General features: G+C 51.9%; 1 pseudogene; it reads right to left on the reverse strand.

The window, feature by feature from the left end:
• Positions 1–27,525, reverse strand: part of LOC128945560 (uncharacterized) — a 1,627,138-nt pseudogene that overhangs the window by 226,384 nt on the left and 1,373,229 nt on the right.

Raw genomic sequence — 27,525 nt, forward strand, 5'->3', positions numbered from 1 at the left:
CGTTAGTCGGTCGATGAATGACATGAATGGCTCTGTGGGACCTTGCCTGATGCAAGAGAACGGAACATCCGGAGCTCCTGTCGGCGTAATTTGTATGATTGCCAATCGCGCTGCTTCTTTGATGTCGTTTAACACTCTTCGTGGAAGCCGCGCTGCTTGTTCCCCTGGATTGTCATCTGGAGGATCCCCTGCTAATTGCCCTTCTGTGAGGTTCGCATTTGGCCCACCTTGGTATCTGTTCCGCAACTCAGCAAGATATTTTCTCCACCTTTTTTCCCAGATAAGACTCTGTGTGTCAGTGAGGATCATTGCCACAATACTTCGAATATCATATGGTGTGAGATCATACGTGGTGAATGTCCCTCTTAATAGCTGTTTGAAGTATTGTGAGTTCAGCCCAAAAGTTTGAGCTGCCTTCCCTAAGTCTTTGAGTGTCTCATGACCCATCCTTTCCCACCTTGAATTCTGTCCCTGGGCATCATATGTCACTGGCATTGTCAAATCCCCTGATCCCGGGAATAAATGCTTTTCCTTTTCCAATGCTTTTCTGATTTGCCTCCAATCCATTGTCTTCACCGGCTCTTGAAACCCCTCTTCGTCAGACTCCATTGGGATTTGCATGAATAATGGTGTTGTGGACGTCATCGGTGATTCATGGTGTCTCATTTTTCGCCTTGAGGTTTTTGGCCTTGCTCCTAAATCCGAAAAGGAAACTCGAGGATCCTGTTGATATTTCTTCTTTACTGTATCGAATGAATGCAAGAAGCTTTTTGCTGTTTCTGCTGCTGATAGCATCCATGTTGGGACACCTTCCGATGCTGTGATCCTTATGACATCTTCCCCTTGTAGCTGTTCTTCATCTGAGCTTTCATCATCTTCATGAAATTCCGAAGTCGATGGATAATCCCTTTGTCGTGTTAACATTGTCTTCTTTGAAGTGCTTTTCTTTTTATATATTGTTGGAAAAAAATGCTGCATTGTTGCAGTCTCGCCACGAGATGGCGCTGTGGCTCCGCCGAGCTGACCCGGCATGTCGTGCACTTCTATCCTCCTGCCACTAGGTGGCGCTGTCACCGGCCTCCCTGGCTCGGATGACAGAGCAAGCTCGACTGCCCCATCTTCTCCTCTTCCGGCTCGGCGTCTCCCGTGAAGGGAAGGGACTGGGACTCCGAGGGTTTGAACCAAAGGCACCGGGTCTGGAGACGGTGTGGAGCCCCGGGACGTAGAATCCCTAACACGGCCCCTCCTCACCCGAGACATCACAGGGGACCGGTCTCGGCGCTGCCCGCGCCCTACTTTCTGCGCATGCGTGCTCTCCGAGCCGCTCCCTGTGTCTCCCAAGCTGACGTCATCCTCTCCCTCCCGTTTCACCTCCGAGGTCCCCACCCCTCGGTCTGTCCCTGAGTCCACCTCCTCCTCCTCTGACGTTGTGTTCACCTCTCCCTCTGGCACCCCAGCTCGCGCCGCTATCCGAGCCGATTTCCGCACCGGGTCTGACGTCACAACCGCGCGCCTCCTGCGTCTCACCACGGTGGCCCTCTGAGGCTGCATATTTACCCCTAGTTCGCCGCCCGCGTTCACCGCCCCCGCGCTCGTATGTGAGTCTGCACCCCGGTTTTTGCGAGTTTCGCCCTCCGCGCGCGTCTCCTCATCTTCACCCGCGCTGCCCGCGTTTGCCGCTGCCGCCGCGTCGCCGCTTTGCCCGCCGCGAACAAGCGCCCCCCCCAATCCCTTGTCTTTCTGCTCCCCCCCTTCCGCTCCTGACTCCTCTACACTCTCTGGAGTTTCAGGACGCTCTTGGGGTTTGTTGTATTTTTTGATCGGGGGGTTTAATATTTTTTCCTGCTCTCTTTTTTCGAGAGCCCTTTCCCCCTGGCTTTTTAAAGCTAGAGCTAATTTTTTCCCAGAGCTTCGCCCCGCCCCCTCTTCTGAGGGTACCGCAGCTTCTCGCTGCTTTTCCAGTCTTTTAGACTGCACTGAGATACCTTGTAACATGATTCTTGCCGGTGAGAGTAGCTTTAACGCTGTCTCATCTTTTTTCGTTGCTAAAATATATAAATGCCTATTTATTTCTTGCCAAAACCCCACTTCGAACAACAGACATGTCTCTGCAAGTGGGTAATTGAGCCTTGCCCATAGTAACAACTGCTTTAATTCTTTCTTTGGGATCCCTTCTGTATATAATTCAGCCACACTTTGTAAGGTGGATAAGATTTCCCGTTGTTCCTGGGAGAGTGTGGCCCCCATGATCTTATTTTGGCCTTCTTACCGAATCTGTCGTCAGAGTGGTCTGAAGGCTCCCGTTCTCCATCCAGCAGATCACGAGAGATGGATCCAGAGGCGCCTTTCTGGTCCCAGTCCAGGCCGCTCTGCTACGAACTGTCTTCGGCAGAAGCTGAGAGATGGAATTCTCAGTGACTGCTGATTTTTGCAGCTCCTCCTGGCCGGTTTTTTCTTTTTCTTCTTTCTTTCTTCAGGCTTCTCTCCTCAGGAGTTGTCAGTGCTGTCCTCTTGGCTCTTCAGCTCTTCAGGGCTTTTCCCCCCCCAAAAGGTTTGGTGGGAGATAGCCCACGCAGCGGACGCCACTTGTCGGATTTGGGGCTGTTTAGATGGTCTGGAAAAAGCCCAAAGATGGCCTTGGGCCGCCCGGGTTCGAAAGGACGAGGAGAAACTTCAGATCTGTCCTCGGTCTCGGTGTTTATTAATTGCTTATCTAAAAGATTTTCTCTTGGCCTGACAGAGTTCTGCTCAGCAGTCAGCCATGGGCACACACTGCGAGCCCCTGGGGCGGCCACCTATCTTTATACCCGGAGTTACGTATACAATATTTATCATTTTTCTCCAATACCCTCTACCCTTATTAACCAGTGTTCCCCTAGTAAGGTCCAATCCCGGAGTGCCAACATCACCACAGAAAATGGAGGCCTAGAGGAAGAAGAAGAAGGAGAAGGGCACGCCCCAATTCCTCCATCTTACCTCTCTAGACCCCCCTGTACAGAAATCTTAAACCCTGTATCTCACACTCCAATTAACTTGTCCCTTCACCATTCACCCCAGTGAAATCCTCCTATCCTCATACTGATGTCATCTCCCATGTGGGATCAAAGTCCAGCCACCAGACATTTCTGGCAACATTCCAGGACTCCCGAGCCCCCCAGGGGTGGTCTTGTTCACCCTGCACCCCAGTTCTGAGAGGCTGAGATCCCACACCCTTACATCAGCCTGTTGCCTATTTATCGACTTTTTGCGAATCCATAAACTACTTTACATATTCCAGGAACAAAATTGGCTTCATCCGGTTTGGGGGTCCCATCCCCCTCCCAGGTAAATTTGGGGTGTCCCATCCCCCTCCCAGCTCAGTTTTGGGATCCCATACCCCTCCAAGCCTTATTTGGCCGTCCCATTCCCCTCCCACCTCAATTTGGGGGTCCCATCCCCTCCCAGCTCAGGTTTGGGGTCCCACCCCCCTCTTTTCCCCACTCTCTTTTTTCCGATCGTTCCCCCAGTGCCCTCCCCCGAGTTTGGTTTTGGGGGCTCCAGGCCCCTCATGCTCCGTTTTGGGCTCCTGACCCTGTTTTGGATTAATTTGGGGTCTCCAATCCATCCCTAGGGTCACCTTCCCCCCCACACCAAATCCGCTCCTGGCAACTGATGAGTCATCAGCAAGACACGCTCTGATTGGCTGGAAATTACCCCGCGTGGTCTCTGAGTATTTACCGCACTGAGAGGCCTTGGTCTGTGGCTGGCAAGTGATGAGTCAGAGTCGGGCCGGGCGCTGATTGGCTGAAAATCACTGTGAGGGGCCAGTGCTCTGAGTTTGAGCCCAGCAACTGGATTGTCATCAGTGCCGCGCGTTGTGATTGGGCGGGATATGTTTTGGGGTGGGGACTGGAGGAACTCGGGTTTCTTTGGGTTTATTTAGGGTTTGTTTGGGGTTTGTTTGGGGTTATTGATAAACTCTTTCGGGGTTTTTTTGGGTTTTACTTGGTTTATTTCTGTTTATTTGGGGTTATTTGGAATTATTTGTGTTTATTTTGAAGTATTGGGTTTGTTTGGGTTTATTTGGGCTGATTTGGAATTATTTGGGGTTCTTGGGAGTTATGTTGGTATATATGGGATTTTTTTCGGTGTACTTGAAATCATTTGGGGGTTTTTGGGTTTAATTTGGTTTTCTTTGTTTGTTTTTTTGGGGGTTATTTGGATTTGTTTGGGGTTATTGGGGGCATTTTCAGGTATTTCAGATTTTGGGGGGGTTCTTTGGGGTTTATTTTGATTATTTGGGGGTTATTTACGTTATTTGGGGTAATGTGAGGTCAAAAAATCCGGGAATGTTTCTCCTTCAAAAATCGGAAATTTTTCCTTAAAAATCTGAGTTTTTCTCCAAAGAACCGGAAATGTCCCTTAAAAATGCCAGACTTTTCCCAGCCAATAGCAGCACGCCCTGCTCCAAACCATCCAATCACCGCGGGTCTCCCCTCAGGAACACTGGCCTCCCCGTGCGCCCGATCCAGCCAATCACCACACGCCTCCCCACCGCCCGCCTCTCACGCAGCGAACCAACCAATCACCGCACGCCGCGCCTCAGCTACTCTCGCCTCTCTTGAGCTGAACCAACCAATCACCGCGCGTCTCCCCTCGGCAACTCCCGCCTTCTTTGCCCCTATGCAGCCAATCACCGCACACCGCCCCCACCCCCCCTGTCAATCACTGCGCCCTCCACGAAACCAACCAATCACTGGGCATCTCCTTGCAGCAACTCCCGCCCTCCCTGCGCCGCTCCAGCCAATCAGAGCAGAGCCCGAGCAGCGCCCCCTGACCCGGGGGCCGGGCATGGAGCAGGCGCCATCTCCCGCCGCCCCGCCCCCCGGGACCCCCTCAGGGACCCCCGGGAGCCGCCCTGGGCTCGGGCGGGTCCTGCGGGAGATGCTGGAGAGAGCAGGGGAGGCGCTGGGAGTGGACGGGGGGCTCCGGGACCTGCTGAGGAGGCGCAGGGACAGGTGAGGGGTCCTGGAGGGGTCGTGAGGGGAATTTGGGGAGGGGTCTTGAGGATGTTTGGGGGTGATTTGGGGAGGGTCTGGGGGGAACTTGAGGGGGTTTTAGCGGGGTCTGGGGGTGCTGGGATGGCTTTGGGGGGGAATTTGGGGAGGGGTCCTCGAGGGGTGTCACGATCCATCCTCACAGACGGGTTTCGTGATGGTTCGTGGATTTGATCTCAGGGTGCAAAAAGAACCAACACGGTACAAGGGGGTTTGCAATGATAATCGAAACAAATGCACCTTTATTGAATGACCACAGCAAAATGCGATAGAGGGATTAAGGGAGAGAAAAAGATAGAGGAAGAGAGAGACAAAAGAGAGAGAGAAAGAAAGAGGGGGATAGAGCTACCAAATGTAGAGACAAAGTCCTTTGGTCCAGTCCAGTCGAGGATCCGCCTGTTATGTCGGGGAGATCTCAAAGTCTCTCGCTAACTCAGAGGTTTTTATTATGAAAACTCCATTGGAAATTGTGAGGCAGGAGGATACAGATGCAATAAGGAATAGATGTAACAGGTAGTCCATGCTCTCGGCAGTAAGCGAGAGCCATTGTCTTCTTGGTCCAGCGGTCACAACCTGCAGGCAAACATCTCGCTTTGGTCAGCTTGCCTCCCCCACACATCTGCCCCGGGCTGGGGGTTTCAGTCCCAGTCCTTGGAAGGAGCAGAGGGGCCTTTTCACATGGGGGTTCCATGTCTCAGTCCTTGATGGAGAGGCTCCTTACATCTCAGTCTGTCTGTCACGGTGGTTGTAAAACAGGTGAGGGTCTTCTGTGGGGGGACCACCTGAAACGCAGGAGAAGTCCAGCCAGGCCGAGAGGTGGGGCAGCTCCCAAGGCTGTTGTTGCACAAAGGGCACGGTGCCCCCTTCTTCTTCTCGTTGGGCTCAGTGTAGCACACAGCAAACAACACCTGTGAGAAAAATGGCTTAGCAACGCTCTCAGGTCTCAGGCACATGACTTTCTGCTTTGGAGACAGAGATTTCAGACAGGGGGTTCTTCTCTTCAGTGGTCCCCCAGTGACGATCATGAGGCAGATGAGGGAAAATTCGGACAGACTCTCACACGACCCCATGACTCACGATTGTCTTGAGGGATCTTCATCAGCAGAAATCTGGAGCATCATTGATGAGTCTGCAGAACTCGCCGTACATTGGTAGTATAACCCGGAAAAATAGGGATGACAGACAGAGGAAAAAGAGAGTGAGAGAAGGAAAATAAAGGATAGGAGAAGGACAAACATAATATTGATTATCATAACAATTTTCACAAATGGTTGATTAATTAAAACATTGTTACTTTTAAAACAATATTTAAAGGTTTAAAACCAGTCAAAATAATCAAAAGCAAAAGCAATCAACACATATTAATACAAGCATTAACTTTAAAAAATTATTTTCTAAAACAATTCACTAGAAATCAAACGTAATTTCCACAAAATCATAAATGGAAATCAAGGATTATTCCAAAACACATAGGCTTCATTCATAATTGCCTTGTGTCAAATGTCATGGGGATGTCCACAGTGTAGAGTACATCACCCAAGTTGTGTGCATTAACTATAGACATCAATCTTGTCAGCTGTTTCATGCTCCAATTAATAATTAATAGGACTACTGATAAAATAAAACCAAACAGAATTAGTATCAAAAGGATAACAATGGGATGAGACTGTTCAGGACACCCGTGTGTCCTAGGGTGACGTTACGATGCTTGCATCCTCATTCATATGCTCTGTGCCTTTAAGACTGTCTCTGTAGTGTGAAAGTTTTGTTTGGGTTTTTCTTATCAAGGACACGGAGACGGGGCAGTGCATAGTTCTGCTTTCGCCTTTTTGCTTTGCTCTGTCTCTCTCTCTCTGGCTCTTACTTCTGCTTCACTTCTGCTTGCTTTTGCTCCTGCTCATTAACTAGTTTAACTAAACAGTCCAAATTCCTTCCTGGACTGTTTCTCCTTTCCTTTTTTCAACCTTCTTGAACCTGCTCCAGACTGGGACCTGGGAACACCGAGAGTTTGCACCTTGTGGCTGCAGCAGCTGCCCCAGCGCCGGAGGGACTGAGAACAGAGCAACCACCCCCGAGAGAGACTTTCTGAATTTGGCACCTTTTCCAGAGCGGTGTCATCCGGTATTGTTCATTCTGTGTGCTGGGGGTGCTGTGCCTGTTAAATAAACAGGTTCTTTCCACTTCTCTCTGAGGAATTCTTCCCAAACCGGTTGGGGGGAGGGGCCGTGTGGGTTTGCTTTCTGGAGGGGCCCCTTTGGAGATTCTCTATCAAATTTACCCTAAACCGGGACAAAATTTGGCGCCCAACATGTGGGGCTCAAGAGAGAGTGGAAAAACCCTGTTTTGAGTGCATTTTGGTTGCCATTACTCTGTGTTTGTATAAAGCAGTTAATAGCCATGCTTTTTGAATTCATAATGTCTGTTGGGGTGAAGGCTTGCATGCATTTCTGGTCTCTAAGGTTTTTTTCCGATTTTAATACCTCTATGGTCCCTAGGTTTATTTTCTTACCCAGAAATAGCTCTAGTATTGTCCCTAATATGTAGTTTTTATAGCAGAGGGGCAGTGACCAGAAGAGCTATCCTGCTGGGCTTGGTGGTAATGATGTGTAAAAAGTTTATAAACATGCTAGGGTCTGCTCCAGGTATGAATGGTTCATGGCTATGGTTATGCATCCAGTTTGTTAGAGGAGGAGCAGCAGGGGATGAGGCTTTTCAGCCTTTGCTTTCCTTCTTCTCCTATGAATCTGTTGCATCACTATTGAAGGATGTTGAGTTTCCCCTGAATGTTAAAGAGATCATCTTTCTGGTATTGAGTCTGGTAACCTTCGTCTATACAGCCTGCTGCTTCTCTAGGATGAGGGCTGAGATTTCTAGATGAGCTGATGAGACCCCTGACTCAGGAGTAGACCCCGGTGTGGAAAATCCTAAGTGGTGTGGGAAATGGGAGGATATGGGCCAAATCCTGAAGGAATTCTCTGACCCTATAGTCTGGGATTTTCCCCATGAGCAAATTCACAACCCAGCTGAGGTGGGGAAATATCTGAAAGAGAAGTCCCAGGATGAGCCTAAGGAGAGGAAGGTCATTGCAGTGAGCTGGGCCCTGGCTTGTGCTCATCACACACTGCTAGATACTGTCAGGCAGCAGACAGAGGCAGGGGGGCAGGAGATAAATCAGCAACTGTCCCGGTGACTCAGGCTGCAGCCAACAGCCCAGGCTCGAAGCCAGCAGCCAAACCAGATAGTGAGCCTAAGCCAGCAGCTAAACCAGAAAATAAGCCTCAACCAATGGCTGTTGCTACCAGCACTAGAAGTGGGAAATGCACGGACAAGACCAATCAACCAGTGGATGATGATGATGATGATGATGATGAGGATGAAGGAGGAGGAACCTCAGTGCCTCCTGACATAAAATCAAGAGTCAAAGCAGCAGGTGCAAGATCAGATGCAAATATTGAGTCTTATTCCCTGAAGGACCTTCGTGGCCTAAGGAAGGATTACACTTGAAGGTCTGATGAATCCATAAGTAGTTGTCTGGTCCCTCTCTGGGATGCTGCAGGCGAGGTTACAATTCTGGACGGCACTGAAGCCAGGCATTTAGGATCCCTGTCACAGGATCCTCTCATAGACCAAGGAATGATGAGGGGGGCTAACTCTCACAGCCTCTGGGTCCTAAGAAGTGTAGCAGAAAATACCTATGTGCAGATGATCTCTATATGCAGCAAACCCAGTGGAAAACCATAGAACAAGGGATCCAATGCCTGAGAGAAATGGCAGTGGCAGAGATTATCTTCTCAGATGATATAACAACTAGGAACCCAGACTTAGTACCATGCACGTCTGTGATGTGGCGAAAACTCATACGACTTGGGCCACATGAATATGCTTCTGCCTTAGCACTCATGAAGAGGGATGAGAGGAGTGAGACTGTGCTTGACATGGCAAGGAAGCTGCGAGCATATGCAGATGCTGTACATGGCCCGACACATGCCAGAATTGCAGCGGTAGAAACACTTCTGCAGAACTTAGAGGATAAGATAGAGGAGAATCATAAGAAGCTTAGAGAGGAGATTAAAGAAGACCTTCTCCAAATTTCAGCAGTACAGATCCGAGGTTCTGGTATCCAAGGCAGACGTTTCCCAGATGGTGAGAGAAGATACACCCCACGAGCTGAGCTGTGGTTTTACCTGCGTGATTGTGGGGAAAACATGAGAAGGTGGGATAGGAAACCTACTGCTGTTCTGGCACGACGGGTGAGAGAACTGAAGGAAGCCACCAGAAGGAAAGCAGCTCCAGTTGCCTGTAGCCGAATGGCCAGGTATGATGATAATGACATGTCTGATGCCATTGAAGGAACATCCAAAACATATGCCCAGGCAAAGAAGGAAAACCAGGCTTGGAGGGGCCCTGCCTCTAGCCAGGTAGAGGCCAGGGAAAATCATGTTTTTTGGTCTGTGTGGATTCGTTGACCTGGCACATTGGAACCACAAGAGTACAAAGCTTTGGTCGATACTGGTGCGCAATGCACATTAATCCCATCGAGACATGTAGGGACAGAGTCTGTTTCTATTGCTGGTGTGACAGGGGCATCCCAGGATTTCACTTTGGTGGAAGCTGATGTGAGCCTAACGGGAAATGAGTGGAAGAAGCATCCTATTGTGACTGGCCCAGAGGCCACATGTATTTTGGGCATAGACTACCTTCAAAGTGGGTACTTCAAAGACTCAAAAGGACTCAGATGGGCATTTGGAATAGCTGCTGTAGAGACAGAGGGCATCCAGCAATTGAACACCTTGCTGGGTTGTCTGGGAATCCATCTGCAGTAGGATGCCTGACGAAAGAAGAGCAACGAGTGCCAATTGCCACTTCTCTAGTGCATCGACGACAGTATAGAACCACTCGAGATGCTGTGATCCCCATCCATAAGATGATCCGAGAGCTGAAGAGCCAAGGGGTGGTCAGCAAGACCCACTCACCCTTCAACAGTCCCATTTGGCCTGAGCGAAAATCTGAAGGAGAATGGAAATTGACTGTGGACTACCGTGCATTGAATGAAGTGACTCTACCACCGAGCGGTGCCGTGCCAGACAAATTAGAGCTCCAGTACGAGCTGGAGTCCAAGGCAGCAAAGTGCTTTGCCACTACAGACATTGCCAATGCATTTTTTTCCATTCCTCTAGCAGCAGAATGCAGGCCTCAGCTTTCACATGGAGGGGAGTGCAGTACACCTGGAACCAACTGCCCCAGGGGTGGAAGCACAGCCCCACCATCTGCCATGGACTGATCCAGGCTGCACTAGAAAGGGGTGAGGCTCCAGAACATCTGCAGTATATTGATGACATCATTGTGTGGGGAGAACACAGCTGCGGAAGTGTTTGAGAAAGGGAAGGAAATATCCAAATCCTCCTGGGAGCTGGTTTTGCCATGAAAAAGTCAAGGTAAAGGGACCAGCTTGTGAGATTCAGTTCCTGGCAGTGAAGTGGCAAGATGGACTGTAGTAAACCCCATACATTTAGCAAAAGCACCATGGAGAATCTAACAAAAGGAATGCTGACACAGCAGCAAGAAAGCTTCCTGACTCCATGGACATCTGCCCTATAAACTATCTCTATAACCATGTGAGGCAATGCCATGGTAGCCTTTACCTATCGGTCATTTTATGGTCCCCCTAATCCCTTGCCGTTGGTCAAGTTTGGATACTTGCCAGGCCTATAAGGTAGCATGCTGTACCCTACTAGCTCAGAAGAAGAAGAGCTGAGACCCTTCGCGGACCCCCAAATAAAGCCTTCTCTGTGGAACAGCTTTTGCCTTCTCCTTCTCCTCTCTCCGTCTGCTGCTGCCTCAAGCCCGGGGCTCCACTACCCAGCAAGCAAAGAGCTGAGGTCCTAAGAGCTGCTAATCACTATAGAGCTGAAAATCACCAGGCTTGCTAGAAAGGTAGCCCATCGGCATTGGCCTGAGATGGCTTCGGGCACCCGGTCCCTCCTCAGGGACTGAGATCCTGAGCACCAAGGCTCTGCTTCATGAAAAGGCTGATAGGAGGCCTTATTAATGGACGGCATCAGATTCCTACAGACGTAATCAACAAGATCACAGCAATGTCTCCACCCACCAATAAGAAAGAAACACAAACTTTCCTAGGTGCCATAGGTTTTTGGAGGATGCACATTCCTGAGTACAGACAGATCGTGGGCCCTCTTTACCTGGTCACCTGCAAGAAGAACAAGTTCCACTGGGGCCCTGAGCAGCAACAAGCCTTTGCCCAGATCAAGCAGGAGATTGCTCATGCAGTTGCCCTTGGCCCAGTCAGGACAGGACCAGAGGTGAAGAACGTGCTCTACTCTGCAGCCGGGAACCATGGCTTGTCCTGGACCCTTTGGCAGAAGGTGCCTGGGGAGACTTGAGGCCGACCACTGGGATTTTGGAGTCGAAGCTACAGAGGGTGAGAAGCCAACTACACTCCCACAGAGAAGGAAATCTTGGCTGCCTATGAAGGAGTCCAAGCTGCCTCAGAGGTGATTGGCATGGAAGCACAACTCCTCCTGGCACCCTGACTACCGGTGCTGGGGTGGATGTTCAAAGGAAAGGTTTCCTCCCCCGACCACACCACTGACGCTACATGGAGTAAACGGATTGCTCTTATCCCACAGTGTGCCCATATTGGAAACCTGAATCACCCTGGGATTTTGGAGATAATTACAAACTGGCCAGAAGGTGAGAACTTTGGTCTTACTGATGAAGAGCAACAAGAAGCAGTGACATGGGCTGAAGAGGCTCCTCCCTATAACCAACTGCCCCCAGAGGAAACGCGCTACGCTCTTTTCACTGACGGTTCCTGTCACATCGCAGGGATGGACCAGAAGTTGAAAGCAGCCGTATGGAGCCCCACACAACAGGTGGCAGAGGCCGCTGAAGGAGAAGGTGGATCAAGTCAACTTACAGAACTCAAAGCTGTTCAGCTGGCTCTGGACAATGCTAAGGGAGAGAAATGGCCAAAGCTCTACCTCTACACTGATTCATGGATGGTAGCCAATGCTCTGTGGGGATGGCTGGAGAGGTGGAAAAAGGCCAACTGGCAGCGTAGGTGTCATGGTTTGATGCTGGCACAATGCCAGTGTCCCCATGAAAATATATGCTCCCTGGTGTCTGCTGTGAGATGTGACCAGGAATAAGCAAAGCAGGCCCCCACTTAGAAATAAAGAAAAGAAACCTTTATTAACTAAACTACAACTCTAAGTAACACGAAACACACAGGGAAAATGAAAACTTTCCAAAAAGATTTCCTCCCCCTGCCATCAAATTCCCAATATATCTATCCCCCAAATCACCAACTCTCGGTCCATCACCACCCTTCAGACAATCAATTCTCAGTTCATCAAGGGGTGAGGAATCCTTCATGTGCCATAGGCTTCCCCAGGAATGTTGGACAATTTTGCTCAGACATGGCTTGAAGGAAAAAAAAAAAGGCCATGAAAATATACAGCTGATGGAAAAGTAAAAGGCAGCTGTAAGCAGCAAATTCTCAAGCCTGATCCTGTAAACAACAAAATTCTCAGGCACGTTTCTGTAAACAGCAAGAGTTCTCAGGCTTCTCTTCAATAACAAGTAAATATCTTGTCCTTGGATGGTTATGGGAAAGCAGAGTGACAAACATGGAGGCCTTGAGAACCGTTCATAACAGGATGAGAAAAACAAGTCTTCGTCTCAATAACAAACCACAGGTATTGAAAACAAAAGGAGGGGTTGGTGTGTAATCTGTAACCAATGATGAGCTCAGGTTTTGCAATATGTATGAACTTAATTAACACGGTTATAAAATGTGCATGTTGGATCAATAAATCGGAGTTCGATGCTGATCAAAGGATGGGTCGTCTCCCTTCGCTTTCTACAAAGGAAGCACCACTGAAACCTCGTGTGTTTCCATGTCACTCTGGCACTGCCTGGAGAACATCTGCAAACGTGACCTCTTCCTTCCATGTCCAGTGCTCTCACCACTGCACATGGACCAGAGCTGCTTCTAGGGTTGTCCTTTTAAGGATGCTTTGTCCCGTTCCAAAAAGGGCACAGTCTCACCTTTGGGACACTTGTGCCCCCCAAATTTCATCCCCTGAGGCCGAGGGGTACCAACACTGAACCCTCTTGACTCTGAGCCATTGCCTCCCCCTGGATGCAGTCTCTGTGTCACAGGAAACATGGTTCTGTCCATGGCCATACAGGAAAAGTCCAGCTAAGGCCACTCCATCATCTCTTCCCACCTAAGATTCTTCTCTACTCTCCTGACATCTTTCACTTGCCCAGACCTTCATACTTGCACATTTCCTTCCTCCATTTCATCTCTTATCTCTCTTCTAGGAAAGGTTAATGTTCTGCAAAGTTTTCCTTGTCCGAAAAAGGGTTAAAAGCTCGGGCTCTGCCCATACAAAGCTCCCACAGCTGCCGGCCCTTTCTCGCTGCATCCCCCCGCCCTTCTCCGCCAGCCGGGCTGTGCTGCCAGCACAGGATATCAAATTTCACGGTGGCACAGGCACTCTGTCTCTCTCTGTCTCCTGGGGGGGAGGTGTGGCTGCCCGATGCCTATCGGGGCTCTTCCACCCTTCCATCCTCGGGACAGGCCTACCTCACCCAGCCCCAAACCAGCCAGGAGCGGGGCAGGGGAGGCCCGACCTGCTTCCCTGGCTGGAACCCAAGAGAGCTTCCCCCGGAGTGCTCTGCTTTTTAACCCTTGAGTTCTCAGAGGGGTATCCAATGTCCCCTGCGGCCAAACCAGGTGCCAGTATTCAAATGTGATCACCTACTGGCCTGACCACTTCATATCCCAGAAAACTAACTTCCTCTCAAGCTGCGACATCTATATAATCTCAGTCCAGTTTATCCCAGTCTGTAGGAACCCAGTCCATTTGATCCCAATCCAAATTTGATCCCAGTCCATATTTAATCCCTGTCCATAGCTTATCCTAGTCCATATTTGATCCCAGTCCATAAAATCTGTCATATTTGATCCAGGCCATATTTGATCCCAGTCCAAAGTTGATCCCAATCCTGATTTGATCCTAGTCCAGTTTATCCCAGTCCATAGTTGATTTTAGTCCATATTTGATCCCAGTCCATTTTTTATCCCAATTCATATGTGATCCCAGCCCGTATTTGACCTCAGTCTATATAAGCTCAGTCCAGTTTATCCTACACTGTAGGATTCCAATCAATAATTGATCCCAGTCCATATTTGATCCCAGTCCCTGTTTGATCCTAGTCCATATTTGATCCCAACCCCTATCTGATCCTAGTCCATGTTTGATCCCAGTCCGTGTTGCCCTGCACACATTCCAAAAGTCTGCAATTCCAGCTCCCAGCCAGGGAAAGATGTTCCCGCCCTTGAAGGGAAATGGAGCAAAGTCCTACAGAGACATTTCCCTGCCAGCCTTTAGGACTTCAGCTCCTGGGACTGGGAATTAAAATAACAATTGGGAAATAAAATAATAAATAATCAGGGGAGGGTCTGTGGGGACAGAGGGGTCATCTAAATCAGGGCAGGGGTCAAATAAATCAGGGGAAGGGGAATTAAAACAGGGAAAGGGTAAATTAAATCAGGGGAGGGGTCAATTCAGGGGAGGGGTCAATAAATCAGGAAAAGGTCAACTAAATCAGGAGAGGGTCTTTGGTGGCAGGGGTCAATTAAATCAGGGGAGGGTTCAATTTAATCCGGCGAGGGTCTTTGGTGGTCATTGGGGGAATAAATCAGGGGAGGGTATTGGGTGGTTCCTGAGGCAATTAAATATAGGGAGGGTCTCTGGTGGTGTCTGAGTCAGTTAAATCAGGACAGGGTCTCTGGTGGTCCGTGGGTCCAGGGAGACACTGAGAGAGAAACATAGCAGGCAAAGAGAGGCAGGAGAGAAAAGGGGACACCAAGACAATGAGCTGAGAAGGCAGCACTCTGCAAACAGAACTGCAACAGACTGAACATGAACGGGAGAGAAATCAGTAAGTCTCAGAGTTTTATTTGCTGTCAAATACATCCCACACACCCAGCCCCACACAATCTCCATCCCACCACTCTAATTGAGATCCCACAACTCTAAATCACCTCCCAGCCTCATCTCAGCCTGATGGCTGCAGAATCGAGTGAGTTTGGCATGGGATTGAGTTTTTTGAGGTGGGTTTGAGCTCTTTTTGGGGTAAGATTGAGCTGTTTTCACTGGGATTTGAGTGGTTTGGAGGTGACAGATCTATTCCTCTTGGCTATTGCAGTGCAAAGAGATGGAGAATAGAAAAAAATTAAGGTGAAATTAAAAGGTGAAGCAGCCAGGTGTGTTCTCAACATGGATCACAGGGAATGTGGCTCATATGGGCTGTGCCCAAAGTGCCTCCTCCAGTGGGGGATGGAGCTGGAGCAGCGCACGAAGCTCTGCCCGCACTCGGGGCACTCGCAGGGCTTCCCCTACTGGTGCCTCCGCTGGTGTTTGGTCAAGTGAGAGCTGTGTGAGAAGCTCTTCCCACACTGGGGACACTCATAGGGCCTCTCCCCAGTGTGGATGCGCCGGTGGGTGACGAGGTTGCAGTTGTGCTTGAATCCCTTCCCGCAGTCGGGGCATTGGAAGGGCCTCTCCTCTCTGTGAATCCGATAGTGCAGGAGGAGATGGGAGCTGGTCTTAAACCCCTTCCTGCATTTATCACACTCGTAGGGCCTCACCCCGGTGTGGATGCGCCGGTGGGTGATGAGGTGGGAGTTGCGCGTGAATCCCTTCCCGCAGTCGGGGCATTGGAAGGGCCTCTCCTCCGTGTGACTCTGATAGTGCTGGTGGAGATGGGAGCTGGTCTTAAACCTCTTCCCACACTTGGAACACTCATGGGGCCTCTCCCCAGTGTGGGTCCTCTGGTGCTGGATCAGTCTGGACCTGTGGCTGAAGCACATCCCACACTCGGAGCACTTGTATGGTCTCTCCCCAGTGTGGATCGTCTGGTGCACAATCAGGCTGGAGCTCCAGCTGAAGCTCTTCCCACACTCCCCACACTCGTAGGGCTGTTCCCCAGTGTGGATCCTCTGGTGCCTGATCAGGCTGGAGCTCCGGCTGAAGCAGTTCCCACACTCCCCACACTCATAGGGCTTCTCTCCAGTGTGGGTCCTCTGGTGCCTGATCAGGTGGGAGCTCATGCTGAAGCTCTTCCCACACTCCTCACACTCGTAGGGCCGTTCCCCAGTGTGGATCCTCTGGTGCACAAGCAGGTCAGAGCTCCGCCTGAAGCTCTTCCCACACTCCACACACGTGTGGGGCTTCTCCCCATCATGGAGCTGCTCATGGAGCACCAGCTCCGAGCTCTGGCTCCGTCTCCGGCCGCCTTCCCGGCCCAGGCTGGCTCTTTCCCCCTCAGATCCCCGCCTGCTGCGTTTGCAGCCCCTCCTCGTGCGGCATCTCCGGGGCTTTTCCTCCCCATTGGCTTCCTGTGCCGTGGAGCCACTCAAAACGGCCTCTTCCACCAGGTTCTGCCGCGGGCATTTGTCCTCCCTGCTCTCCATGCTCAGCTCCTGCTCTGGGGGAGGAAGGACAAGGACAGGATGGGATTTGCCTCCGTGCCACAGGCAAGGGCAAGGAGATCCCCCCAGGGCTGAGCTGCAGCCGGGGCTGTGCTGGGCTGGGAGATGGAGCAGCACAGAGGGGAAAGGGACACTGACTTCCTCCTCACCTGCCTCAGTGTCCCGGGGCATCTTCCTCTTCCTTGCAGCCTCCCAGGCCTTGGCAATGGGAAATCCTGGTTTGGAGAAAACAAGGGATGAGCACATTTGTAGGAGTGTCGGGGGGTAGGACGGTCGGGACAGACGGAGATGAGAGATCTCTGCAGCCAGGTCGTGGAACTTGCGGTTTATTGCAAAGGGCCTGGGTGCAGGGCCCTGCTGGGAGCTGCCAGGCACAGCTCGGAGCAGGCCCGAGAGAAGAGAGGGGTAGAGAGGATGAGAGGATAACAAAGTAAGAGAGCAAAAGCATAAGAGAGTAAGGTTCCCATTACAATACAATAAATCTTCTTCTGTGTTGAATATTCTAGTTCTCACTAACCAATCTAGTACAAGATACACATCCTATTTACATACAGCCTGTAAAAATCATTACATCACCATACTGTGTTACATTTTAAACCCTAAAAACTCCTCTTTGGACCCCTTCTGCTGAGCTAGTAGAGTCTGCTTTGAAACTTGGATCTGTCTGCAAGCAGAGGGAATTGTTTCATCAAAAGGGGATTACCTTCAGTCGGGCCACAGCTTTGTTTTCCAGTTATTCACTAACAAAGGTATCTCAGAGCTTGCTTTCATTTCAGTCTTCCTTATACTTTCTATGTCATCAAAGTCTTTTGCCAGACAATCGTATTTATAAGGTTTTCCTGTTTCATCTTCGCCAACACACATTGAGTTTGAAGGTCCCCCTGCCCGGGTCCATCTCTGGAATCACTGGCAGCCTGGGCTCCAGAAAAACCTCCCAAACACCAAGATTCAGCCCTGAAAAAGCCTTCCAGGGCTTCCCCGTCCCTGGTCCCTCCCCTCTGGTGTTCAGGGAGTTCCCCCTGTCCCAGCGGCTGAGGGTCACACTTGGATTGGGGGTCCCCATTCTCCTCGGTGCTCGCCCTGCCCAGGCTGCTGGCAGTCCCACCAATGCCAAAAGCTCCCCCCGCATCGCTCTCCCCATTTCGGGATGCCAGGGCTGTTTGGGTTCCCGGGCTCCCTTCTCCCCTCATTCTCTGCTCTGGGCTGCAGCGGCTCCAAGGAGTCCCCCCTGCCCCTCTCCAGGCTCTTGAGGCTCCCGCCAATGGCGGCGCTCCCCCCTCTCTGGGCTCCCCACTTTGGGCTCCTGGGGGACACAGGGCTCTGCTCCTCCAGGCTGCCTCTGCCGGCAGCCGCCACCGCCACCCCCCGATGTCCCCCCAAGGGGCCTTTTCCGCTCAGCCTTGGACTTCTTCATTCTCCAAACATCCCCAAAAAACCCAACCCATGGACCCCCTGGGATATCCAGGCCAAGCTCCCCCTGTCCGCTCACCAGCGCGACTGGTGGGCGATGATCCCAGAGGTGGGGGCTGCGAATTCAGGCAGGGATCGACTGTGTGGTTCCCTTGGCTCAGCCTTGATCCGCCTTTGTCCCTCCTCTACCTCTTCCTCCCACTCCTCCTCTTCCGTTCCCCCTCCTCCTCCTCTTCCTCTGTCTTATCTCCACTTCCTCCTCCCCCTTCATCCCTGCCCTTTCCTGCCTCCTACTCCTCCCCCAGCAGCAGCCACACCCTCGGTGCCCCGTTCCCGCAGCCCTCGCAGCCCGCGGCAGGAGCGCGGATGGAGCCGGGACAGGTCGGGATGGGCAGAGCAGGGCTCTCGGCTGCTCCAGCCACTGCGGGCGGGGGGAACCCGGCCCGGGCTAAAGGAGAGGCAAACTGGGCAAACTGGGGGCACATCACAAAGCTAAGGATGCAGTAGAAGATGGAGATAAAAGAGTTATGTTAATAATAACTCCAAAGGAGGAAAAGCTGGAAATTTCAAAGTTTAGGGAAGCCGAGAGAAAATAATTAAACAAGATAGGAAGTGAAAAAAATAAATCATGGAAATGGAAACTTCTTGATGGAAGACAATTTCATAATAAAATGTGCTTACTAGGAAAATACTAGAAGACTTGCATCAGAAAACCCACTGGGGTACTCAAGGTTTGTGTGATCATTTTTTAAGCAACTACGGGTGCACTGGGATTTTTGGAGCAGCAAAGCCAGTAAATGAAAGATGTTTAATTTGCCGAACGAGAAATAAAAAGGTGAAGAGAAAAACAACATTTGGAAGTCATGAGCTAGCTGGTTGACCATTTCAAAGTATCCATGCAGAAGTTTAGATTTGTCAGGCCCTGGATTTATTTGCAAAAAAAATCGTTTAATCTAGAAGAAAGAGAATATGCCACATGTTAGACAGGAGATTTTAGGAGAATAAAAATCTTTAAAGTATCAGAAACACCAGAGGAAAAAAAAAAAAAAAAGGGGGAAATGAAAGGGAGGGGAAGAAGAGGAACAATCAGAAAGAGAGCGGGATCCTCTGCAGGTCTTGCCCCCTCCGTTCGCGGTCGAGGCGCCTGTCCCGGGTCCCGGCTCGCTGCCCGCCTCAGCTCCGCCTGCCCCAGTTTCCATCCCAGGTGCGGCCTCACTGCCCAGGGCAGCTCCACCTGCCCTGGCGCTGTCGCTCAATTTGTGTGCCCTGCTCCCACTGCCTGGCCCGCGGCCGCCCTGCCGGCCATGCTGGGGAAGATGGGGGTTGCTCTGTCCTGCCGCCTGCTCCGAGGTCACCGCGCCCACCGCACCCAGGGGGGGTCCCAGCCATCCCATCCCCGGCTGCCCTGCCTGTGCCACCTGCGCTGGGCACCGCCGCTGCTGCCGGGCTCTCCCACCTGCCTTTGCTCTGCCGGCAGCTGCCGGATCAGCCGCCATCAGCCATGTGGGGGCTACCCACGCTCCGCCTCGGGCTCCACGGGAAGATCCCCCTCTGGCAATTCCGGCAGCAGACCCTGCCCACACTCCGACCCAGCCTCGGCGGGATATCCTCCCCTGACCCCATCCTGCTCTGAGTTACGTCCCCTTGGTAACCACAGCTCCGGCTGTCCAGGAAACTTTCTCCCTGCACAGGAAGCACCTTATTGAAACACTAGCAGCCCAGTTAAAAGACAGCCCTCTCCAAATTCTTTCTCAAAACATGGGAGAAAGGCTTGAGAAGGGAAAAAAGTGAAAGAGTTAGATGAAGGGATTGCTCTATTTCCATTCAGAGAGGTTCCCATGGGAGGGATGCGCTGCCCCGCCCCGCGGGAGCCACCAGCGCCCCTGCCAGCCGTGCCTGGAACTGCACCCAAGGGGAAAGCGCCGCAGCCCAAAGGCCGGGACTGGGTCCGGGCTCTGTTTGCTGTCAGTGCCGCAGCTGTTGGTGTTTGTTTGCTTTATTATACACACTAGTAAAGAACTGGTATTCCTATTCCCATATCTTTGCCTGAGAGCCCCTTCATTTCACTAGTCTAAAAACGAAAAGGGAGGGGGTTTGCATTCTCCATTCCAAGAGAGGCTTTTTCTGCCTTCCCGAGCAGACACCTCTCTTGTAAAGCAAGACAAGCACCCACAGGCACTGAGGGGGGCTGCAGGAGGGGCACAAGAAGGCCCTGCAGCACTTGGGCACAAAGGCACAGCAGGTGAATGCAAGAAGGGAGCAGCAAAAGGCCAAGCTGAAGGCAAAGGCCAGGGCACAGTTCCTACAGTCCCTGAGGGATCAACCCCAGGGCCCAGGGGGGTCCCAGCACCCAGGGCACGGGCTCGGCCACAAGCACCTGGCAGAGGCATTGCCCTCCTCACCAGGGGAGAGCCCACCCAAACAGCCCCTGGCAAGGAACCAGGGCTCCAGCTGCAGGGCACAAGGACACTGCAAACACAGACAGCAGCACCCTCAGGACCAGCAAGTCCACCCCTTGATGGACATGGATTGGCAGGGCTGTCACAGCTCCCATCACACCAGGGACCCTCCACACTGGAGCCCTTGAGAACATTCAGGGTGGGTCTGCACTGAGAGCAGGCATTTCCTGATGGACACAGGGGCCTCTCAATCCACTCTGAATCTCAGACCTAAAGGGGAAAATAGTAAAGGAATATTTTAATTTTTAAGGGAATGAGAGGCAAATATAAGCAGGTATGATTTGTTCAACCACTATCAGAAGCTGTGGGGGATAGGTTTGAAATAAATGAATTCCTTTTTGTTTCTCCTGTGATTGTAATTACCTAGGAAGGAATTTGAGAGCTGGATTTTAATACTGTAAAAGGCGATACAGAGGCTAGTTCTGTTCTACCTTTGTGCCAAAATCTGACAAGGCCCCTGCTGAAGTGAACCCAGAAGTGTAGGCAGCCCCAGGGAAAGAGGGAAAATTAGATATGGAGCCTCTACAAATTACTTTAAAGCAACCAGGAAAAGCAATATCCTCTTCCAAGAGAGGGAAGGAAGGGCTAAGAGCCTGGGATTGAGTCCCTGTTAAAGGCAGGGCTTTTGGAGCCAAGGATGTCTCCCTATAACACTCCTATCCTGCCAGTCAACAAACTAGATGGATGGACAGGAGGAGGAAACACAGAATTTTCAAGTGTTAAAATGAAGGTTACCTGAGGCGGCTGGCCTGGTCCTTCCAGACAGGGAAAAGAATTTGAATTACAGGTGGATGTTAAACAGGGTCTTGCCTAAGGAATTCTTCTCCTAAAATGTTTAACCCTACATAGGATATCCTATAGTTCAAGTCTGACATCAAGTTAAAGGTCTGACAACGAAAAGAGCCTCTAAATGGATGAGCAGGGCTCGGTTATTACAGTATGAAACTTGTTCAATGGCACAGGAGGATTTAGAACTGAGGACAGGGCAAGGGTTTAACCCAGCCTCCTGTTTGAACAGCCTGGAGGGGGGCTGGCAAGGAACCCAGGACTGCACTCAAGGGACAGAGCTCCAGACCCAGGCTGGGACAGATTGATGATGGGACATTCCCTGGCCTGAGGGAGAAAATGTGTTTGTGGATGGCTCTGCAGGGGCAGCAGAAGGGAAAAGAGCTACAAGACAGGCTGTTATTAAGGAAGGGGAATCAGACACAGCGCAGGTCACCGCCCCATGCTCAGCTCAACCCGCGCAGCTGTGGGTGCTTGTGAGAGCCTGGCACTGAAATGCCCTGAGCAGGAAGGCTTCAATATCTTCTGCTGACAACATGGCACCTAACAGGGGGGCAAAAGCAATTCTCACTGCTTCAGCAACCACTGGAGCAGATATCAAGGCACATTCTCCCACAGGAAGCTGGGCTGGCACAGAGCCTGCCCTGGCACTTTGCTGCTGCCAACACCCAGCCAGGACATCGGCTCCTGCCTAAGGAGTGCAAAGCAGCACCACTGGTGGCCAAGGGGCCCATGCCAAGTGTCCCTGAGGCCAGAAAAAGCCACCAGCACAGCTCAACATGGGGGGACCCCTCAGCCTGGCCTCAAGGGCTCTGAAGCCCCGCAGATTTGCACTTCCCGCCCGCAGCAGGACGATGGCAGGCCGCCCCTGAGCCTGCCCTGAAGGCAACGCAGCAGCAGCCAGGGCTCCACAGCGGGCCAAGCCCCTGCGCCTGCCCACAGATCCTCGCCTGGAATCCTCTGCAATCCTGGCCACCCTCCTCTGCCATCTCCAGCCCCTGGGGCCAAGCCTTGCTGCCACTGCTGCAGCTTCAGCGCTGGCTGGGCCTGCACTGCCACAGCTGCTGGGGAACACCACGGCACAATTCCACTCTGGGGCTCACGGACACCCACACTCTGGGCTGCCTACCATAGCACTGCTGCAAAATGTACCGAATTTGGTTCTTTTAAACCTTATTTTTGTGCTCAGAAAGGTTTCTCTACTCAAAGGTTTTCCATTGGGAAAGGAATTTAAAAGGTTTAATTTAATGGGAGTTACACCATTCAATGGAGATGAGTTTAACATCTGAACAGACTGGGAATAGCCCAAAAGACACCCACAGAGATAACGACCAGCAACAAAACATCAACATTGCCCAGCAGCAGGAAGAGAAGCTCCATTCCAGGCAGCCTGCAGAGGAGCTTTAGAAATGTAAATGAACACTGCTGGGCAAAGTGTGGACAATGCACCTGGGCCTCTTGCCCGGGGCAGGAATTGGGCTGATTCCCTCTGCCCCTCACCCCAAGCTCTGCCTGCTTGCACTGATGGAATTTGCACAGCTCAAGGCAGAGCCCAGGGGGAGGATATCTGACCCTGCAACACAAACGGGTGAAGCTGCAAAGGGAAACAGCACATGGAGAGTGTTGGGAAAACTTCACTATAAATAAATGGAGGGAATCAGCCCTCTGCCCACTTCAACATGTGCTGTCATTGTCTGTGTTATATAGGGTATATTAGAGCACTGGGGATGTATTAGAGCACTGGGGATGTTTTGCTACCAAAAATTCAGGGAAATCAGTTGGGAATCCATGGATTTGATGATTTATTTAGAGAAGAGCAGTCAACTGATGCAGCCCTGGCTGGAGAGAACGGCCAAAAATGGGGAAAAGATGAATGGCCAGCAGAACAAATCCTACAACACCATGGACCAGCCCCTAGGAACCCGAACCAATTCATATCAGGAGCCACAGAACCCATTTCTCATTTCAATGGCATCATTAGATTACAAGCTGTCCTCGGAATAACCAACCAGACAGCTCCAGCTCCGGACCTTCCTGCCGACCAATCCACTGAAATGAGGAACACACCACTTCACCATGGGATGGGATCAGATTACCTTTTAGCATAAAAAAGAGGAGTTTGTGGAAAATTAAATGACTCAAACTGCTGTTGGCAAATAGATGACAAAGGAAAAGTGGTGAAAAAAAAATCAACAATTGAAATAACAAAGCAGCTCATGTATTGCTCCAAACGTGGAAAGGATGGGAAGGGGACACGGTTTTGTGGCTCCCTGGCAGACCATGGGTTAAATGAATGCTGTTTCTCCTCGGATGTGCGACAGCAACTCATCTTTTTACCATGCTCCACATCTAGAGAGTGCAGCTAATTCAGCAGCTGAGCGAGGGGCCAGAGACTCGTAGATAAGGAAGTAAAGGGCGAAACCACCAGCTTCAATAAATGTTACTAATTAACTGCACTCCCGCTCTCAAAAGTCCCGCTAAATTCCTGAACTTCCAGAAGAACAAAGACTTAACAGAGCCGTGAATATCGGCTGTTAGACAAAAGTGGGGGTGCACATTAACGAGGACATGCAGTTGGCGGATCGGGAGGTCTGAAACTTCCAAGCACCTCAGCCAGGGGGCAAAGGGAGAGGGAGATGAGGCCGGGAAAATGAGGATAAAAAGGAGGCTGCGAAATACAACAACGGCAGAGAGCGCACGGCAAATGCCCCTCGGCCTCTCCCTCTGCTCAGCAATAAAGTCACTTTTACAGGACTCCTCTGTCTCCTCTGCGCACACAAACCTCCGGCCACGGGAATTTCCCCGCACAGCCCCGGACACGGGGCAGCCCCCTCTGTCCCAGCCACAGCAACCGGGCCGAGCCAGCGCTGCTCCGGCAGCGGCTCCTGCCGAGGCAGCGGCCGCAAGGAGACCGCGGGCAGCCGCTCCCGCAGCGCCCTCACGCCAGCGGCAACACGGGCCGGACACGGCACAACGAACCCGCCCGAGCCCCCTGCCGCCCCCGAGGCCCGCAGCCAGCCCCGAGACCCCGCACAACCCAGCGCGGCTCCCACCTGCGCTGCGGCCGCCTCCGAGCTCCGCCGCCGCCTCACCGCGCTCCGGCCGCTGCCGCCGCTCACGGGCCCGCACAAGCGCTCCGACAATGGCGCCGCTGCCCAGCCACGGCCGCCCTCAGCCCGCCACCGGGGCCCTGCTCCGCCCCGCTCCCACCAATCAGCGCGCCACAACCACGACTGACGGCAACGTCGCCCAATCCCAGCCAGGGGCGGGCTCTGCACACGGCACAGCCCCGCCCCCCCCCTCTCCGGGCCCCCCGGGCTGCGTGAGGGCAGAGCCGGAGCTGAGGAACAGCCCTGGAACGGGCCCGGGCCCGAGGGGGATTGAGCTGAAAACACAAACAAACTTCTCCGCTGCTCCCGCCACGGCTTTCCGGCACTGCGGCTACGGTGGCTCCGGCTCAGCGGGAAGCCCTGGAGCCTGACTTCTCCTACCCCTAATTATGAGAATCAGGGCATCGTTTTGATTTCCCCCAAAAAGAGAAAACCGCCCCAAAGCCCTGTGGATGAGTGGGGGAGGGGAGAGATTTCTGACAGAAAACTCCAAAAACTCAGAGCAGGATAATGAGAAGTGTGCTGAATAGGTATGATTCGTACAAAATTGAAACAGCAACTAATACTGATACAGTAATTAATATTTGGAAATTATAAAACAGTTAAAAGGTGTGATGCCAAGAAAGGGAGAGGAGGGTTTCGATTCCCTCCCCCCTCCTGCAGATGTTCAAGGCAGGAAAAAGCAAGAGACAACAGTTACTAAAAATTACCAGAAAGAAAGGAAAATCTGGTTGGATCTCATGAAAATGCCTGCTATAAGAGATTTATTGCTTTGAAGCTTAAATATAATATTATGTTAGTTTTGGCTTACATTATACTGGCTTGGTGTGAATGTGTAACGCAAAGGTGAATGAAAGGACATCGAGGAAGAGGAGAGCCTTCATCAGTGACGACCCCCAAAGACGGGTCTGACCACCAAACCGAGCGGTGGAGCATGCGCGGTAAAGGTGGTGATGAGGGCGGAGGTAGAAGTGCGATGATTCGAAAATGGGAGGAGATGGCATTGACACATGGCACAAAAGGGGGAATTTTCGCTTGGCAAGCTCGCATGTGAGGGTGCAGGGGTCCAAGGGACCTGCACTCCGTACCCCTCGCTGTTTGGTTTTTTTTTTTTGCTTATGTGCTATTATTGGAACCAAATTATCCCTTATTTTAACCAAATCACATTGTCAATATTTCAAGTGTATCCGATTTTATATATTCTAAGCTATTCAATGAAAATTGCTGCTACCTTTAATATTTTTTGGTTTTGTTGATGATGGGATAATTGGGCAAATATAACACCACTCTTCTCCCTCTCTCAGGCCTGCTCCAGCTGTGCCTGGCAGCTCCCAGCAGGGCCCTGCACCCAGGCCCTTTGCAATAAACCCCAAGTTCCATGACCTGGCTTCAGAGATCTCTTGTCTCTCTCCATCCCGACCATCCTTCCCCTGTTATCCTACAAAAATACCCCCAAAAACCCCCAAAGTCCAGTCAGAGATCACAAAATTACTCCAAAATACCCCAAAAAAATCCCCAAACTTCGGTCAGGGACCATGAAATTACCACAAAATGGCCAAAATCTGGTGAGGAACCCCAAAATGACCCGAAAATACCCCAAAATCCAGTCAGGTATTCCAAAATATCCCAAAATCAGGGCAGGCACCCCAAAATCCGGTCAGAAGGCCAAACTTACCCCAAAAACACCTGAAAATACCCCAAAATACCATCAGAGACTCCTAAATTACCCCAAATCTTCCCAGAATCCAGTCAGGGACCCCAAAATTACCTGAAAATACCCCAAAATCCAGCCAGGGATCACAAAATTCCCCAAATGCCACAAAATCCAGTCAGGTTCCCCAAAATAACCCCAAACCAACCCAAATCCAGTCAGGGACCCATAAAGTCCACTCGGGGATCTCCAAAATTCCCTCAGGATGCCCCAAATCTAGTCAGAAACTCCCAAATTCCTCCCAAACCCACTCAGAATGCCCCCGAATGCCCTCACAATCCTCCAAACTACTCTCAGTACCTCACGTCCCCCGCAGGGCTCCCATATCCTCCTTAGGACCCTCGAAAATCTCCTCAGAATCCCCCCAGATTTCATCATGAGTTCCCCATATCCCCTCAAGACCCTCCCAGATCTCCTCAGAGCCCCACAAACCCCCTCAGGATACCGAATTCTCCCCCAGGACCCTCCACATCCCCTCACCACGTCCCAAACCCCCTCACAACCCCTCAGCCCCCTCACATCCCCTCACAATCCCACCCAAACCCCCTCAGAACCCCCCAAATACCCTCAGGATCCCCAGTTCTCTCTCTCACCCCCCAAAATCCCCTCACAACCCCTCCAATCCCCTCAGGAGCCCCCAAACCTCCTCACAACCCCCAGTTCTCCCTCTCGATCTCCCCAAACGCCGTCAGGACACCCCACATCCCCTCAGGATCCCCAGTTCTCCCTCAGTCCCTCCCAATCCTTTCATAACCCCTCCAAACCCACCCTCATCGCCCCTCCCCCTCTCCCCGCGCTGGCCGGGGAGGTCCCGGGGCTCCCTCGGCGCCCCCAAATTCCCGCCCAGCCCCCTCCCCCTCCGCGGCCTCAGCCCCGCTCCTCCGCCGCTGGGCCCTACGGGGACCACAATGCCCACAATGCACCGCGGGTTCGCCGGAAGCAGCTGCCGACGCCAAAGCAACGGGAACTTCTGCCAGTACTTCTGGCCGGCGCGGCTTCTGATTGGTCCGCGCTGCCTTTGGGGGCTTCTCGCCAGAGGTCTCGCGAGAGAAGCAGCGCGGCCCTGTTTGTTGAGGGCAACTCTGCGGGCTCCTCAGAGCGCTCCGCGTTCCCTCGTAAATCCAGCCGGGAACGGCGGAATGAATCCGCCTAGAAATGGTGGGATGGAGCCTAAATCCCCTGGGGATGGAGCCTAAATCCCCTTCAACTGAGCCTAAATCCCCTGGGATTCAACCTAAACGGCCAAATCCAGGCGCTTTCCATGGACAGGGGCGGTACTGGAAAGGGCGGGCGGTGACGTCACCTCGCCCAACCCCTTTTCCGGCCCCTCCTGAGGGGGCTCCGCCTTTTCCCGGTGCCGACCCCGGGGCCTGTTCTGGGCCGGGACCGGAGCTGGTGCCGGGGCTCCTTCGCCAGCGGAGCGTCCCCAAGGTGTCCCCAGTGAGCATGGAGCCCCAAGAGGTGCGACGGTGGGGGAGGGGGCAGT

This window comes from Melozone crissalis, unplaced genomic scaffold, assembly GCF_028551555.1.
Source record: "Melozone crissalis strain CALT ecotype California unplaced genomic scaffold, PUWL_Pcris_2 ptg000066l_1, whole genome shotgun sequence".
In the NCBI taxonomy this organism is placed as follows: Eukaryota; Metazoa; Chordata; class Aves; order Passeriformes; family Passerellidae; genus Melozone; species Melozone crissalis.